At 42.9% G+C, this 16641-nt stretch overlaps 1 protein-coding gene across 5 annotated transcripts in view; it reads left to right on the forward strand.

Moving 5' to 3' along the window:
- The window catches only part of PARP3 (poly(ADP-ribose) polymerase family member 3), a 506125-nt gene that overhangs the window by 346082 nt on the left and 143402 nt on the right, over nucleotides 1-16641 (forward strand). The window contains exon 1 of one of the 5 annotated variants that reach the window (XM_078661157.1): nucleotides 119-366. The exons of the other annotated variants lie outside the window; for them this stretch is intronic. The gene's annotated coding sequence lies outside the window, so the exon portion shown is untranslated. Of the gene's footprint in view, nucleotides 1-118; nucleotides 367-16641 lie in introns of those variants that run through there. 5 annotated transcript variants of the gene reach the window in all.

Genomic DNA, 16641 nt, shown 5'->3' on the forward strand with positions numbered 1-16641 from the left:
CATTCCCTGCGCCTCGCCCTGTTTCATTTCCTTCTAACTGCTGTTCCATTCATTTGTCATGGAGATCTATAAGATATAAGTAACGTGACGCAGACGCCAGGCTTTTTCAAGGCGTAGCACTTCGGTTACAAAAGTGTACGAGTTTTCCACTTTCTCACTGAAGAAAAATGTAGTCCAATGACTAGTGTGCCAGCGGATGAAGGAGCTAGGGTTAAGCTGCATTTATGATGCTCCGATCGGAGTTTTCAGCTGTTTAAAAGTGAGGCACAGGAGGGATGTATGTGGTGTGTAACTGACTCATCTCCAACCCCGCCGGCCTTTCGGATGCATCAGGAAATCTCGCAGGTGTGCTGTTCGTAGTATGGGGTAAGCTGCCAGCACGCGCCGATCGAGTGCAGGGAAGTGCTTGCTCACGCAGCCTGGCAACCTGTCAGTTTCAGTCCTCTTGGGATATAAAGAGCATGTGTTTGTCGTGGGCGGGGAGACATGGCTGAGGTTTACAACTACACTATAGTGGGTGTTGCCGCCCCGATTGCTGTGGTGTTGTATCCCCTGTTTTTGACACTGTTCTGGTATTTTCACAGCACCTTTTTAAGCATTATTTGTGAGGAAACAAACAGAGAAAATGCTCCAAACTGTTCTATTAGGGTTGTTTAAGAAATCCCCTGAAATATATACCAAGGAAACAGCGAGGGAATATCTCAAATTGCTCATAGAGTACCAGTTCTGGGTTTGTGGTCCAAAAACTAAAACGAGGCAAGGCCTATATTTTCTTGCTAACACAGTTTTGTGCGCGAGTTCGGTTGGGCCGGTTGTAGTATTTATTGTTCTTGTACCTGTGATATTTCCTGGTTGTAAGCGTGCTGGTGTGAAAGGGCGGCAACGGCTGCAAGCTGACAGGTGCACGGGCAGGCGCCACACCCTCGGGAGCGCACTGCAAACACGGGTCAATGGTTCAAAGTATTTCTAAATCTTCCTCACAGGATCTCAGAGCTGAATAATGATTAAAAAAATAGACAACACCACCCATAATTTAGTGTTGCTAGGGACGTTTACGAAGCAGAAACCTAACTTCCATTAGCAGAGAGGGTTTTACAAAGAGAGAGGTCCGTGTCACAAACAGTACAGTAGTAAGGGTGGGTCGACGTTTAGATTAAGCAAGGAGCTCGGAATACATGGACCGTAACAGAGCTGGGCTTGTGAACCAAGGTTTGTTTACTTAAAAAAAAAAAAAGAGAAGTATATATCAAGCAAAAAACAGACTTCCAAAAGCCTACTACTCCCTGTAGCAGGATGTAAAAAAAAAATAAAAAATAAGCATTTATAAATATATACAAAAGTATATATGACTTCAGTTATGAAAAATGTCCAAGTAAAGTAGGCTTCAGATTTCTTTTTTCATGAAGAGCAAGATAGATGCTATAAAACTCCACTCTGTGGTTAGGTGGTCCCGCTTGGAAATGCACACCTTGCACTAGGGCTTTCATTAAGCTAACTACAAGTTCAACTGTGCAGTGGTCAGGAGCCTCCCCATCTTCACTTAAGTCTGTATTGCACACAAATAGATTAATTTAACCTGAATGTTTGCTTTGACTAACCAAAAGAATGACGGAAAACCTTAAAACCGGAGACATGTTGTATATCTTAAGTTCTACACTTGACATTTTGTACAAACCGGTTTGTAGACCTGGCCAGTCCGTCACCCACGTTTTCCCTAAAATGCCAGTCTGAGTACGGTCCCTTCTTTGGATGGAAAGCTCGACCCCAGAGACACGAATATCAGAGTCCGTAGGCGTAGGAATGAAATTTCTGGATTTTGGTCAAAAAGGTATTTTATAAGAAAAATGGCAATTGTTTCGTGTTAGACTCCATTAAAGTAAATGTCCTTAAAATGCCCAAGGGTTGGAGTGCTGCAAGTTGTGTGACTAACATCCAGTGTTTGAGACGCGAGGTGCCCTCAGACGGTATGCAAATGAATGTCGTTCATTTCCACTTGTCTGTGCACATTTGTAATTTTGGCTGGTTTGAGGTTTGTATGTGGGCTGAACTCCTTCCACTGCAGAGAATGGGATGGAAGTTGCAGTCACAATAATAGTGTATTGTGGTTTTCAGCATTTGTTTCTTTCTGAGTTTTTTACAGTCATATCAAAAGTGCCCTCTTCTTTAACAGTAAATTTATGTACATTTTTATGAAAATCATATCATGGTTGTCGGATGTCTGGATAATAAGATTGCTTAATCATTTAATGCAGACACAATAGCAATGTGTAGATGTATGTAAACTGCTGATCACAGATTCAGATCCTAGATGGGTAGACTAATCTTGAATCCAGATTGTGCAGCTGTATCTGACGGCTTCCGATAAGTTGTTAAGATGTTTCCAATAAGCTGGAAGATTTTAGCAGCTCTGCATGCAGATGTTCTCTTTTGCTGATGCTGAACGGCAGTGACAAAAACATTTGGAAAGGCAATAAATATGTTGAAAAGGCGAGACATGTTGGCTTTGACAATGCTTATTTGTTACGTTCGCCAATCACCCAAGTCGGTTGGAGGTGCTCCATCTTCTTTTTACTTTCTTCGCTATGGTCCGAGATGTGCTTTTATGATGAAAGAGTACCACTGCTCCGGAGTAAGATCCCCTAACCTAGGTACAGCCTCTTGCAGGATGACTGCAAATTCATATTTCATGGGCACCAGCCTTTGTACCTGCAGTCCTGAGGAATGTGTGGGTGTGTATGTTTGTGTGTGTGTATGTGTATTTTGCCCTTCCCCATCTTTGAGGTACCAACCGGCACACACTCATTCTAAGGATGCCCACCCTGGAAACTGATTCGTTTATGGGTAGGGGAAAGACGAACTCGGTTTTTCCTTGTCGGACTAAAACTCGCACACACTTCCTTTATGTGTGCCCATTCCCAAAGCAGCCTTAGCAAATGCCAATTCCCACCTACAATCCTGAAACCAGTAATTCATTGCTTGAAAAACTGGAGAACTTCAGAAAGATGCTATAAACCTCGATCGGAGTACTATTTTAATTTTCAAACAAGGTAGACCTCTGGCTATTTCTGACTTCCTGTCTTCGTTATGTCAAAATGATATGTTTAGGCCTCCTTGAACAGTACTTGTTAGATCATCTAAACATCAAGGAGGCCTGAACAGGTGTGTAGGAGAAGACCTCTCAACAGAACTCGCCCCAGTGCGTGTGTTGCTACTCCCTGCAGTCCTAAACCTGGGAAGCCTGAACTAAGCTTTGTTGCTGTGACTTGTGGAGAGATTGAAAGGCACCTTCTTGTTTTCTTTGTGTATCTGCTTTTTAACATTTCTGTTCTTTGCAGTTAAGGCAGTGATCGGGTATTGAGTGTTATTTACTATGCCATACGGTATCTGAGTTTCTACTACCTTCTATCTCGACTGATTGCCTCACTGGCTAGAGAGAGAAAAATACCCAGGAGAGAAATTGGGTTATCCAGCTGTATAGCAATTGTACCTTTTTTCCTGTGTCAAAGTGGTAGGTGCACCAGACAGGACATTGTCAAGTAAATACTGACTGTTTAAGTACCCCAAGAAAAGGCCTCACTGTCAATATTCTCTTGGTCTGGAGACCACATCTCCATAAAGACGAAATAAGATTGGAGACCTTCCTCTGATGGGCCATGAAAATGGGGTATATTATAAACCACACATTAATTTAAGAAAAGATGCATACATTTAGATGTAATTATAGGAGGTATATTGTCTTCGATAACTAAGGCGTCCATAGGGATATGGAATTCCGACCGCCCGATGCCCAGGCATACTGTTTGGGGTCGAAGACAAGTTTTCAGGTCTAGTTTGTTTGCTGGATAATAAGTAAAGATTTCCGGCATCAACAAACGTTTTGTCTGCCAGTTTACAGTACTGCATTATGGCTGTGGGACAGAGGAATGTCTCCAGGTAAGATAAAAACCCATCTTGGCTCGTCCTCCTTCCAATTCGTACCAAAAATAGAAGAAGCCACTCTCTTTCCTATGAACTAAATCTCAACAAGGTGAAAAAAATACAGTTGCCCCCTTGCTGGCATGCTTCATCATGGGGTCCATCCTGTTAGGCTGGGTAAAGGGGCGTGCTGCGACTTACGGATTATGTGGGAGTTTTTATAGATGTAGTTATATCGTGTAAAATGATGACAACATTCTTGGTGATGTGTGAGTGGTCTTAGGTACCCCACTTATGTTTGAGAAAATCAGAATGTTTAAAGGCATCCATTTGTTGCGATTGTGCATCTACAGTACTTTGTTTTAAATGTTTCCTCTTCTGCTTTGTGTTGTTTTTCCACCCATGTGTATAGCATTGTGTTCAAGTTAATGGGTTATGTTCATACTCTGTAGCCCCTTTGTAGGAGGGTGGTTACCCCAGATTTATTGCCTTGTGTTTAGCTGGTTTTCGACTTAGTCTGGGACCCTGATTAGCAGGATCCCAGGCCAACTATCTGCTCTCTCTGTAAAATGGACTCCATGTACCCTAGGTGCATAACTAATTGGATATTGGGTCACCTTATCAGCCCCTGTATAGTGTACTATAGGTACCCAGGGCATGGGTGCATCCAAGGCCTACCAGGGGCTGCAGCATATCATTTGCCACCCCTGGCTGGCCATCCAAACAGACACAACTGGCTGATCCCTCAGCTGGGGCAAGGTCGTATAATCACCCCTTGCTTAGATATGGTATACTGAAGTACCTAAATTTCACCAACCCCCAAAGGATTATACTTACAATGATCAAATATCATTCATCAATAATCAGTCGATTGGCAGTGTAGAAAGTTCAATCATTTATTAGCTAAAATACTCTGCCAGAGGAGCTCCCAGCGACCTCACACCCCGAGGACCGCCGAGAGGACTGCTGGCACATTGTCAGGACAACACATATATACTATCACAATTTGCAACCGTTACCTAAGATGGAAAAGTACAAGTTGGTACAGGAGGTGGCAAGGGATATGACCATATATGGAACACAAAGCTTCTATCTGAGCTCAGTATAGCAAGGTCATGCTGGTCTACTCCCTTCTGGTAGTTTCGGTGAGAGTCCGCACAGCGCTTGCAAGAATGTGCTTATCTGGCCTGCCCCCTCCTACAACCTTGACGGGCCCAAAAGCAGAAGCTGCTGCTTGCTACATATGTTAAGCTATTTCTCATGAGAACAGGGAGACGAAAAAAATGCAGAGCCATGGAGGTTTACAAACAGCATTATGGGTTGACTAACTAAAATGGCGCCGGTCCTGCTAAGCGGCGCTAACCTATTTACAAGAAGGGGTTAGAGTATGACTTTCATAAAGGATGACAGAGTGTAACTAAAAGGGTGTCTTATGCCATAGGGGCCGTACATAGCATGTTAAATAGTTGCATCACGCTGAGCACTAACTAAAAGACTAAAATGTATGTCCCCGTGTAAGGCCTAATTGAATTCCTATTCCTCAAACCCTACTGTTGGCTTGATGAAGCTAATAACAGAAGACACTAATCGTCGAAGAGATCTTCGTCGATTGCCATAAGTTCGTGTACCTCTTGCTGGAGCATCTGAGCTTTGGTGGGGGTCGGAGAAGGGATGACAGCCGCTGTTAATCTAGAGGCACAATAAGAACAGCACGCAGGACCGCACTGTAGACAGAGACAGCAGACAAAATGGACACCTGCCGCTCCACCCAAAATCAGTAATACCTTCCATCCCCAAGTACATAGAAGACCCCAGAACCACCCAGACAGAGACCAGGACCCATTTTCTACATGTAATTCTGCTGCTATGCGATGGAGCTTCTGAATGGCCAAATGAACCGTAGGGGCGGAGTCTGGAATGTAGACACAGCAAGAGCTGCCGATCACCCGGCATGCACCACCGCGATCGGCTAAGATAACGTCTAAAACCATTAGAATCTGAAGAGAAACGAGTCTAGTAGCCTGAAGCTCTTCTGTGATGTTAGTCATTATATCAGTAGTGATGTTAATGACGTTTTCCACTACCCTTGACAATCTCCTAATCTCATGGCTATTGAATCTCGGACCCCAGAATGGAACCAACCCCTTAGTGAAATCTGTGAACTGCTGCAGGGAGGTGTCTGTCTGATCAACTTCAGTCATTGTAAGCTGTCTTCGTTGCCTGTGAGGGGCCAATTCAGAGGTATATAACTGATGCGTCTTATGATAGTCGGGTGGTGCAATGTAGACTGGGGGATACAGAAAGGACCGATAACACTGGGCCGCCCAACCCCGAGGTAGCCAGGTATACGCATTTTCTCCACAGACGAAATACACATTCGGGGGTGTCAGCAGAGGTGGGCTACTGAATATTTTCAGATTATACGTGTAATTACACAGGCTAATACCAACTTGCACATGACCTGCACCTTTGATGCAGAAGAGGGATGAGGTGTTCAGGATAGGAATAGGCATAATACTTTCACTGGTAACATTTCTAGAAATAAACTGCTGAAAATATTGCGAATCGTTAAAGCTGGCAAAATCAAACAATTCATCTATTAGCCAAGTATCATTTGTTATCTGTATAGACATTCATACAGGCACTAGGATCTAAGGATCCTTCCCCGTTATTGCCCTCTGGATCAAAACCTTGATGCGTTTCAATGTAGGCCAAAACCATTTCATAGTCCCTCTCGGAGTACTGTTTGGGATGGGCCACATAATGGTTATACATAGCAGATAGCATCTGGAACCAGGCTTCACAACTTCCTAGGAACGACATAGGCAAAGAAAGGAACAAATCGTGCTTATGCATAACGGATGGCAACAACCCACAGACCCAACATTTTGTCATATTCGTAGTACTGTGGGTCTGATGAAGCATTTCTATAAAAACATTCTTAGCATATGTCTGACGGTGTCTTTCTTTATGTGGTGCTAAAGTGAACATAAAGTGTTCAGGGGGAGCAGCAGACGACATCATCATTGATTGCATTGGGTGTTTATATTCCAAGTATATGAAAACCCCCATAAAGATTGATAAAATAACTGCTATTGTAACTACAAAAGCTATTTTCACGCGCATGGTCCAAGTAGAAAACATTGGTTCGTAAAAAGGCAAATATCTAGGAGCAAAAGGACGTTCTTCCTCAGGTACAATACGACCAAAAGGGTACATTCCTAGCTAAGAAGTCCAAAGTAACTAAGCTGGGCCAAAACAACCTTCCTGCCAGAGGGTTCTTCTCCCTGTGTCCTTCAAAGCCTCACAGGCAGACTTCTATCGTTCATCAAAAATCAACGAACACATCCAATGACGTCCCACGATGCAGATCTTCCGAAAAGGAATTTACTCAAACAACCTGGCCAGTGACAAGAACAGAGTCTTTCTTTCTGAACAGAGCACAATATCAAAGTTCCAGCTCTCAACGAGTTCAGTCCAGTGTCTCGCTCAGTACCACAGATTAGAATCTAGCAAGCCCTACTTTTATCCGAGTCTTTCCTTATCTCCTAACAGTGTCATCTGAGGTACTGTAATGTTTTCTTGGCCGCAGGTTGTAACGGACATGACCGGGCACTTCCTGATCAGGAAATAACAAAGGGGAAGGTGCAATACCTTCATCAAAACCACTGCCAACCAGATCAACATGGACAGGGCCAGGGGCGATTGCTGATTCTCCAGAGACTGCCCCGTCTGGCCCTGTCTTTCCTTCAGCTTCAATTTCACAAGCGTCGGAGAACGGTATCAATGCAACAGCTCTCTCACCCTCTTGGGTCAAGATTCCATCAGGGTGTCGCCGGTCATAAGGAAGTAGAAGAGGGACTCTTTTTAGATGCGACACATGGATCCAGTGTCGTTTTCCATCCACCTTCACCGCCGTCCGCGTGGCCAGGAGTACCTGATGTGGCTCAGACCACCTCGGAGCCAAGCTGGTGTCCCGATCGTATTTCTTAACCAACACCCACTGGCCGGCTTCCAAGCGATGTCCGGGGCCCTCTGGCAGGGGTTGCAGTACAGACGCTACCTGCTGATGAATAGAATGAAGGTCTTTAGTCAGAGTATACAGGTAATCGATCAACATAGGATATTCAACATCACTAAATGATCTTGGTCTAGGCACACCCCACACATTAGTGGGTCGCCAAAAAACTATCTCATAGGGAGACAAGCCAGAGCGTGAATGAGGGGTGACCCGTAGGGACATAAGAGCTAATGGGAGGGTGTCAGGCCATTTTAAACCAGTGCTCTCTTGGATTTTTGCCACTTTTAGTTTCAGTATCCCATTATATTTCTCAACTAGTCCTGCTGACTGAGGGTGTCTAGCTGCATGAAACTTTTGTTTTATCTGGAGCCCATTGCATATACATTGCACAAGGGCCCCATGGAAATGCCCACCGTTATCAGACCAGATCAAGCGAGGCAATCCGAAGCGTGGGATAAATTCCTTTATAAGGGCTTTTGCGGTGGCTAGGGCAGTATTTTCTTACGTAGGGTACGCCTCAACCCACTTGCTGAAGGCACATACCACCACCAATACGTATTTTAAGTTATTGACGCGCTCCATATGGATGTAGTCCATCTGGAGCACCTCAAACGGCAATGTCGGGGGTGCAAAATTCCCACTTAAAACAGGTTCTCCTTTCCCCGGGTTATGTTGCAGGCAAACCATGCAATATTGAACAAGATGTACAGCTGTTCTCTGTATATTGGGGTTATTCCAAACTGGATCCAGCAAGGCACAAATGCCTTTAGCTCCAACGTGGGCTGGTCCATGGGCCATAGTAACGACAGCCTGCACCATAGCATTGGGCAGCAACCACCGCTGTTTGTCTGTCAGATCCTCCTGTCATGTATTCCTATAGGTTCTGAATCGATCCCCCTATTCCTGACCCTATTCTAGTTAAACAAACCAACAAGTTAACTAGCAGTCAGCCCATGAGGCAGAAAACCCCCATGATGCAGATACCGTTATCTGACGCAGTCACACTACGGCACAGGAACGTGTTATCTGATTAGGTCATAACACTTGCGATCTAATTAGACAAGCGATATTCCTCCAGCCCCTGATAAGGCATACGGAGTTCTCATAACAAATCAAACCTATGACAACCTGGGCAAAACCCTGCGGCCATTGTTTTGATTTCACCGAGAACTTTAGTAAAAGAATGTGCTAACGAGCAAGTCGTATGACATCTTTATTGACGTATCTATGTCCATCCTTACGTCAATCTCGGCACCTTAAAGGTATAAATATTACCGATCTTGCCATATGCAAACACACGCGTGGTGACGAGACGGAGCAGCCATACTTGCCGAAGCGAAGCGCAGAGCAGAGCAGACCCCGCTGGCGCAGCCCCGCCTTTCTGACGCGCTGAGAGACGCGCTGCTTTCTCCTGCCGAGAATCCAGCACCGGCGTTTCCGGGTAGCCCTCGCAGGCAGCCTGGAATATCGAGACCAGAGAGAGAGATACCATTCCTCATTCATCCTAAATTCCAGGTACAGAACTGAATAACCCCTCACAGAGAATTCTTTAGTTATTCACTTGGCAAAAACAAACTTAACTTAAACTGTAACTATCTATTCCCGCCCACGTATTAGACTTAGGTCAGGTACACGGGGTAGGCGTATCTAGAAACACCAGTTGAGTACGTTTAGTCAAATGTATATGTGTATGTAATATATTTTATTCATTTTAAAACATCTTATGGCTTAGAAACCATATCAATGTTTTTACAGTATTATTTTATACTATTGCTTTTAATGTATGCACTTTACTTAACTATAAGTATTGCAATAATATCGATCCATTTCTCTTGTATGAGAAAAGAGACTGATCAATAAATAACACCTTTTTATTGAACACGCCCGTCTCTTCCTTTTCTCTACATTCTGATGAGACTAAGAATGCACGTACTGACTGAGTAAAATAATTTGCCTTTTGTTCACACGACTCTCGAGATTGACTCTTGATTAGGGGAGAGCAAAGTTGTCATGTTCTATGGTTGTCAGAAACTAAATCCCTTCTTGTCTAATCAGGGAAGTTAATTCCTCCTTGAACATTCGAGAAAGTTTCTAGTGAACTCTGAGCTACGCTGGCAAACCCAAAACTTTAAGTCTAGTATCGACAGTAGTAGACCTAGTTAACGTCTGGCCTAGGCCTTTACTGCTGTAGGTATTATTCCAATGCGCAGAGCCTATTGGGAAGATAGGAACTACACTACATGGCGCCCAACGCGTTTGGAAAGGGCGATAAAACTAACGTAGGACATTTAGAGTAACTCAGTCGTGCTTTCTCACTCAGACCCCTTTTCCCATAATACTCCAAAGACGTCTGGAGTGGGTGAAAGGTTATATCCGCCAGACCTCGCAGGAGGGAACTCCTATGTATGGTTCTTGGTATAGTCAACGTTGAAGGATAAACAGTTCCAAAATATTGTGCATCTAACCTTTGTTTCCACAAGAAACCTGATCTGCAAACAAACAAAATAACCATCCTGTCAGTAAAATGACAGACAGTGATGAAGAAAGAGAGGCAGTTAGATTAGCAGCTGACATAGCAGAAGCTGATACTGCACTACAAAATGCAGACCCGGATATAATACTCATCCCGGTCATTAAAAGAAAATCTATAACCTTGAAACTTATAGAAAATGGACTGACACCTAGAGGTGGCACAGTCATATTCGTAATTGAGGCACACGAATATCGGCAGACAGAGGTATATTATTCATGGATACATTTTCCAGCAGCAAATGCTGTAACAAAGTACTTCCACTATTACAAAATAGAGGAACCTCCTAATGAGTACACTCCTTTCGAGGAGGTGGAAGTACCACTCAAATTCCAAGAGCATTTGCTCTTATTTGATGGCGCCCTAAAACATAATAATCACATCACCAGGCTCGGTCCTTTAGGTAGACCAGGAGCAACGTGGCCGGTCCTAGCCGGATACACACCACATCCAGACATCGATGGGATGTCTGCACCAAACCTTTTAACACAGCTAAAACAATTAATAAAAATTCATAGACAATTAGTTCAGTATGTGATGCGGACATCAACAATTCAGCCAGCGATTAAACTTCCACAGCTGACCCCTCACCAGGGGAACACAAATAAAATTACACCACAGAACATCCAATCCTGCCTAGGTAAAGTACCGGCTAAACGGGAACAAATACCATTCTGGTTGGCACAGAAAATTACCCAAATAGAGGCAGTGTTTCCTGACACCACCTCGCTAGAAAAGCACAGGATTCTGACTATCTGTCTCCCAATGGGAATCGCACCACACATAGAGGACTGTGACACTTGGGGTACAGTCTTTGCTTCCATCTACACAAAAACGCACGGTGTTCCATCCATTTCGGTAATACCAGATGTGCTAAAACAAATTCAAGATGAATATGGTCCTGAACCCGCTTTAACTCTTGGTATGAAATTACTAAAAGACTTCAAGCAGGTCTCGGCTATATTATTAGCCAACATAAAGGGAGAAGCAGCAAACGTGGCGATCCGCCAGAGGTTAAAAGAGACAGATATAGCAGACCAACCAGCTGAAATTGCCAGAATCATAGAAAAATCCTATGAGGAACTAGGTAGAGATAGTTTAGGTGGAATACCAGTAAAACCACAACTGACTGAAAGTCCAGAAAAAATATTTTTTAATAATAATTCACCAAAAAAGAACTGGGATGGAAACAAACAATCCAATCCTAAAGAAAAGAAATTCCAGTACCGAGGAAGGTCTCCTAGGCGAAGAGAGAAATCTCCGAACCAAAGACACAGGTCACCCCAGAGTGACCCCTCTGGGAAAAGATATAACCTTAGAAATAGGGATAATATAAAAAAACCTGATAGATATCAAGACATTGATACGCGTCCCTCTCAATCTTTTCAGACTTCCTCGCAGAAATCGGAAAGAAGAGGACGATCAGAACAAAGAGAAGAGCACGCCAAGTCCAAAGACAAGGAACCTGCTCAACTAAAAAAGAAATTACAATTTCCAAAAAAGAAGGTAGCCAGTATCAAGGTAGTTAACAATGCCGAGAATACTGAGGACACAACTGAAAAACGGAGAGTGGGCTCAGACAATGCTAGACAGCGCAGCAGAAGTGAGCATAGCTCGCAAAGTCCTTATGAATCATCTGGAGACAGTGGACACGAATGAATATCTTCAAGTGGAAACTGCAGACACCAGGGTTAGCAAACCTCACAAGATATACGAGATAACATTACGTATAGAGGGAGATAAGACTAGGAAAATAAGGGGACTATTTTGGGATAACCTCTCCAAGGGTTATGACATCCTTCTAGCTGAAAAAGACTGGCCACCAGAGTTTGTCAGGGAGTGCCCTCATGGCGAAGAAGTAATTATGCCTGCCTTCTCAAATCAAATTCCAATTCATAAAAAATACACACTTGCTAGAAAGTGGGCAGTGGCTCTAGCACCTGCTTTATATAAAAATCATGTAGGATGGGATGAGGACTCTCCTCCTCACAAAATCCAGCTAAAATCACAACCTACTGCACAAAGGCAGTACCCAATTAAGCAAGAAGCTAAAAAACAGGTAAATGAAATACTAGATCAGCTAGAATACCAGGGGGTGATTGAAACTTGCACCTCACAAATGAACAATCCTTTGTTTCCGGTCTCCAAACCAGACAATTCATATCGTCTAGTTTTGGATTACCGACACCTTAACACATGTTGCAAAACTTTAGCAGTGCAAAACTCACACAGTGCTGCACTAATGAATAACATAGTGCGCAAAAAATACAAAACAACCTTAGACATCTCTAATGGATTCTTTTGTCAAAACATAGCACCAGAGAGCAGATATTTAACTGCATTCTCAGTAAATGGCACTCAAAAACAATTCTGTCGGTTAGCCCAGGGGTACAAGAACAGTCCGGGGGTATTCTCAGCGAGAGTAACAGAATTACTACAACTATATGATGATGAAGCATTATCTTATGTTGATGACATTTACCTAACAGATGATGACTTGGAGACTCACTTGAAAAGAGTGAACACCATAATACTTGGGTTCGCTGCAGAGGGTTACAAATTCAACTTTAAAAAATCCAGAATTGCCCATCTAAAAGTCCTATACGAAGGATATGAATTATCAAGTATAGCCTGGTTGACAATTTTTTGAAAAAAAAAAAAAAAAGGAATTAAAAAATCTAGAATATGAAAAAACATATCCTCTGCCAATCGACATTCTGCCTTTACGACATTACGCCTGTGTAATCTATACAGACGGACATGCTCAACCCTCCGTTTGGGGAGAACAAGCATACAACCCCACATGTGAGATTACAAAAGAAGTGTGGCGCGGAGGTAAACTAAAACCTCTATTAACAAAGACACACTCAGTAGAAAGTAATTCAGAACAACAAACTGAAATATTAGCTTTAAAAATGGCGCTAGATAATGCGGATCGCGAATTCCCGACACTTATAGTGTCAGATTCATATTACTGCGTCAAATCATATAACAGCGATTTGCAGACATGGATTCAAAAAGGTTACAAAGATGACAAAGATGCACCAATAAAGCAGAAACTGCTCTGGGAACAAATAGCTCTTTTACAAAAAGAACTACCAAAGACTCACGTGACTCACTCACTGAGTCATCAGCGTGATGGCGTTCACGTTGTAGGGAATTCATTGGCTGAAACAGCCGCAGCGGCAGCCACTAAATCGGCTCCCGTAGTTCGAAAAAAGCGTACATTAAAATACATTGACGGTGAAACAGTGCTGGCAGTGAAAACGTCATCAAAAGGCGACTGCTCAGCGTTACCGATCAACTATCCACTCAATTATACATACATAATCGATGCAAACTCCGTCCCTTTTGCTCGAATCCCTGGAGTGGGGGATAGGGTGATTCCAAACATGGACAGGAGAAACTTGTTAATCGCAGACGCACACATGGGCGAGGGTCTCAGACACCTTAAACTAAAAGATTCTCTGGAAGAATTACAATCCCGGTACTGGTGGCCAGGCATGAGCCTGCGTCATACCATGTTTGTAAAAAACTGCCCAAACTGCAACAGAGATCGCAGTGGGGAGAGAAACAGTTTAATACCTCGTCGTTCTACTCCAGGAAAAATCAGGAGTAAAAAGGAAGGGTTGCGATTAACATATACAGGCTAGTTCCACTTATAATGTAGATCACCAGCACTCGGCTGACGTCCGGACTGTTATACAAAGATTTGCGGGTCTAAATGGCATATACGCTAAGCGCATGCTACGTTTGACTATTGTTTTCACTCAAGCCCTCCAGCCTGGGGGGAAACATGGCCAAATGAGCATAGTCCAGCGGGAATCTTCTCACTTCCTTCCTGAGGGTACGGGATGGTGTAAAGAAAAAACCAAGGCATAAAGCAATCTATAGCGGAAAGGATATTAGGTTCGGGAGCTGGGTGGGTCAAACATCTAATAAGTGTCCAACGTAGTCTCAATAACTTGCCAAGAAATTCTCTGAAGGGATTCAGTGCGTACAAATTATTATTTGGAACTAGGATGATGATCTCTGACATTGGTAGTCAGACTTCAGTGGTGAAAGAAAAAACCTTTGATATCAAAGACCGTTTGGCTATTTTGCAGGACTTAAACAAAACAAGAAAAGACCTGAGCAACATAAAGTTGAAACAACAGCCAACAACCACTGAAGAACCACCACCTGTCCCAGCAAGACCTGTCTGGATTCCAAAAGTCGGGGATCTAGTCAGGGAAAAGATCGCGGTAAAGAAGGAATTTGGGCCTTCTTACAGAAAAGCAGTTCCTGTCTTGTCTGTCAACGGGACAAGATCAGTTGTACTACCGCCACTTGCTGGTAAAAAGGAGAACCGAGTTGTATCCATCGACCTGGTAAAACCACAACATGTGGCCGATAACAAACAGTAGGCCAAGTGGACTCCCAATAAGTAGCAGAACACCAAGGTTTGCTACCAGTACAGAGGTCCTAACGAAGAGGCTCATCACATTCGAAACGCCTACAGAAGAACAACAAGGACTATGCAACAATGCAATAGAACTAAGACCTCTGAAAACCCAAATAAAAACATTTAGCAGAGACACACCACTCTATAATGAAGTACCAAGTGAAAATGCAAGAAACAGAAATCCTGAACCAATTGGAACAATTGACAGAACTGCATCCGGCTACTTCATTAACTTCGATGATTCCTCTGAGGGCTTCAGCGAATCAAAAACACAGCCATCATCAAAAACCTTTAAAGACAAAGCTAAGGAACTTTTGAGACAACTGAAAGAAACATATCTGATTTCCCATGGATTGAATTTTGGGTGGGTTTTGGTGCATTTATCCTCATACTTTGGCTCATCATGGTACTTAATTTGGGACGCTTCATTGAGGGAAAATATGCTAAAATGGACACAGCAAGTCAGAAAATCAACTTGATCCTCAAACCACACACATCTTCACACGTCGAGAAAAGAGAACTTTCTTCAGCCAACTTCACAGCCAATCCGATACCTGGTGGGGTAGCCTGGGACAACACTGACTATGAAATTTATGGTCCGGTCGAGATCCTGAAATATCCACACCAAATTAAGATCTCATTGAGTGACTTTGCAAAACCAAACTCATTTGCTGATGATTGGGACTTCGAAAGTATTAATAATATGATGTCTGACTTAGTAATGTCTGCTAAATTTACCAAACATGATTATTTGCAGGGTTCTACAAATTATGATAGTATGTATTGCTATAACCACTATGGTAACCACTTTTTACATAGATCTGCTTAACCTAGAAATGTTTTAAATTATAATCCATGGGAACATTGTGCAACACCTCCAAAAGGGAGCTCAAGAACCGTTTACGACAAATATTCATATTTTTCAGGTTTTAACACAAGTAATGCTGAAACATTTTATTTTAAATTGTCGAACAAGACAGGAACCAAAACCATGATAACCAACACAAAATTGTTATATTCAGACTCATTTTTTGAACAAATGAATACTTTTGGATTTGATTATTGGGACAAAAATGTTGAATTGAAAAGTGTTTGGGGTACAAAAGAATGGCAAGTACAGGGTATAGAAGCTTTGTTTAGAGCCTGCATGATCCCAGAACAAATGATATTTTTAAATGACACTGTTCAACAGACCACCTGTCTTGGTTTAGCCAAAATCAAAGATTTAAATAAACCGTCTATTCCAAAGCCAACAATGTTTAGCAATAACTCTGATACAGATGAAGAGATAGACGTAAACCATATATTAAACCAAAACAGAACACATCCTGATTGGAAACAGTGGTTGATCTGGCCCACAGATACTAATAACTGTCAAGACAGATTCCTGAACAAAACACAGGGGTTCAAAATGACCAGGCCAGACCCTAGATATCCTCAAAGACATCACCCAGGGATAATAACCACCTACAGTGTGGGCAAATTATGCCTTCAATGGCTACAAACTTCCACACTGGCAGAAATTAAGCAACACCTAACTTTACTTACTGATGGTGCTGACTTGCGTGATTTCACTTTGGGACCACGCAAACGGCGTCAAAAGCGTTTCATAGCAGCCTCTGTATATGCAGCATACAATGAGGCCTGGAAGGTTACTCAAATTGAAACAGCAGAGAGAATACGGGAAATTGACCGTATTAATTTGGAAAAATCACTTTCTGTAGTGGACAA

The sequence above is a fragment of the Lissotriton helveticus genome, chromosome 9 (assembly GCF_964261635.1).
Source record: "Lissotriton helveticus chromosome 9, aLisHel1.1, whole genome shotgun sequence".
In the NCBI taxonomy this organism is placed as follows: Eukaryota; Metazoa; Chordata; class Amphibia; order Caudata; family Salamandridae; genus Lissotriton; species Lissotriton helveticus.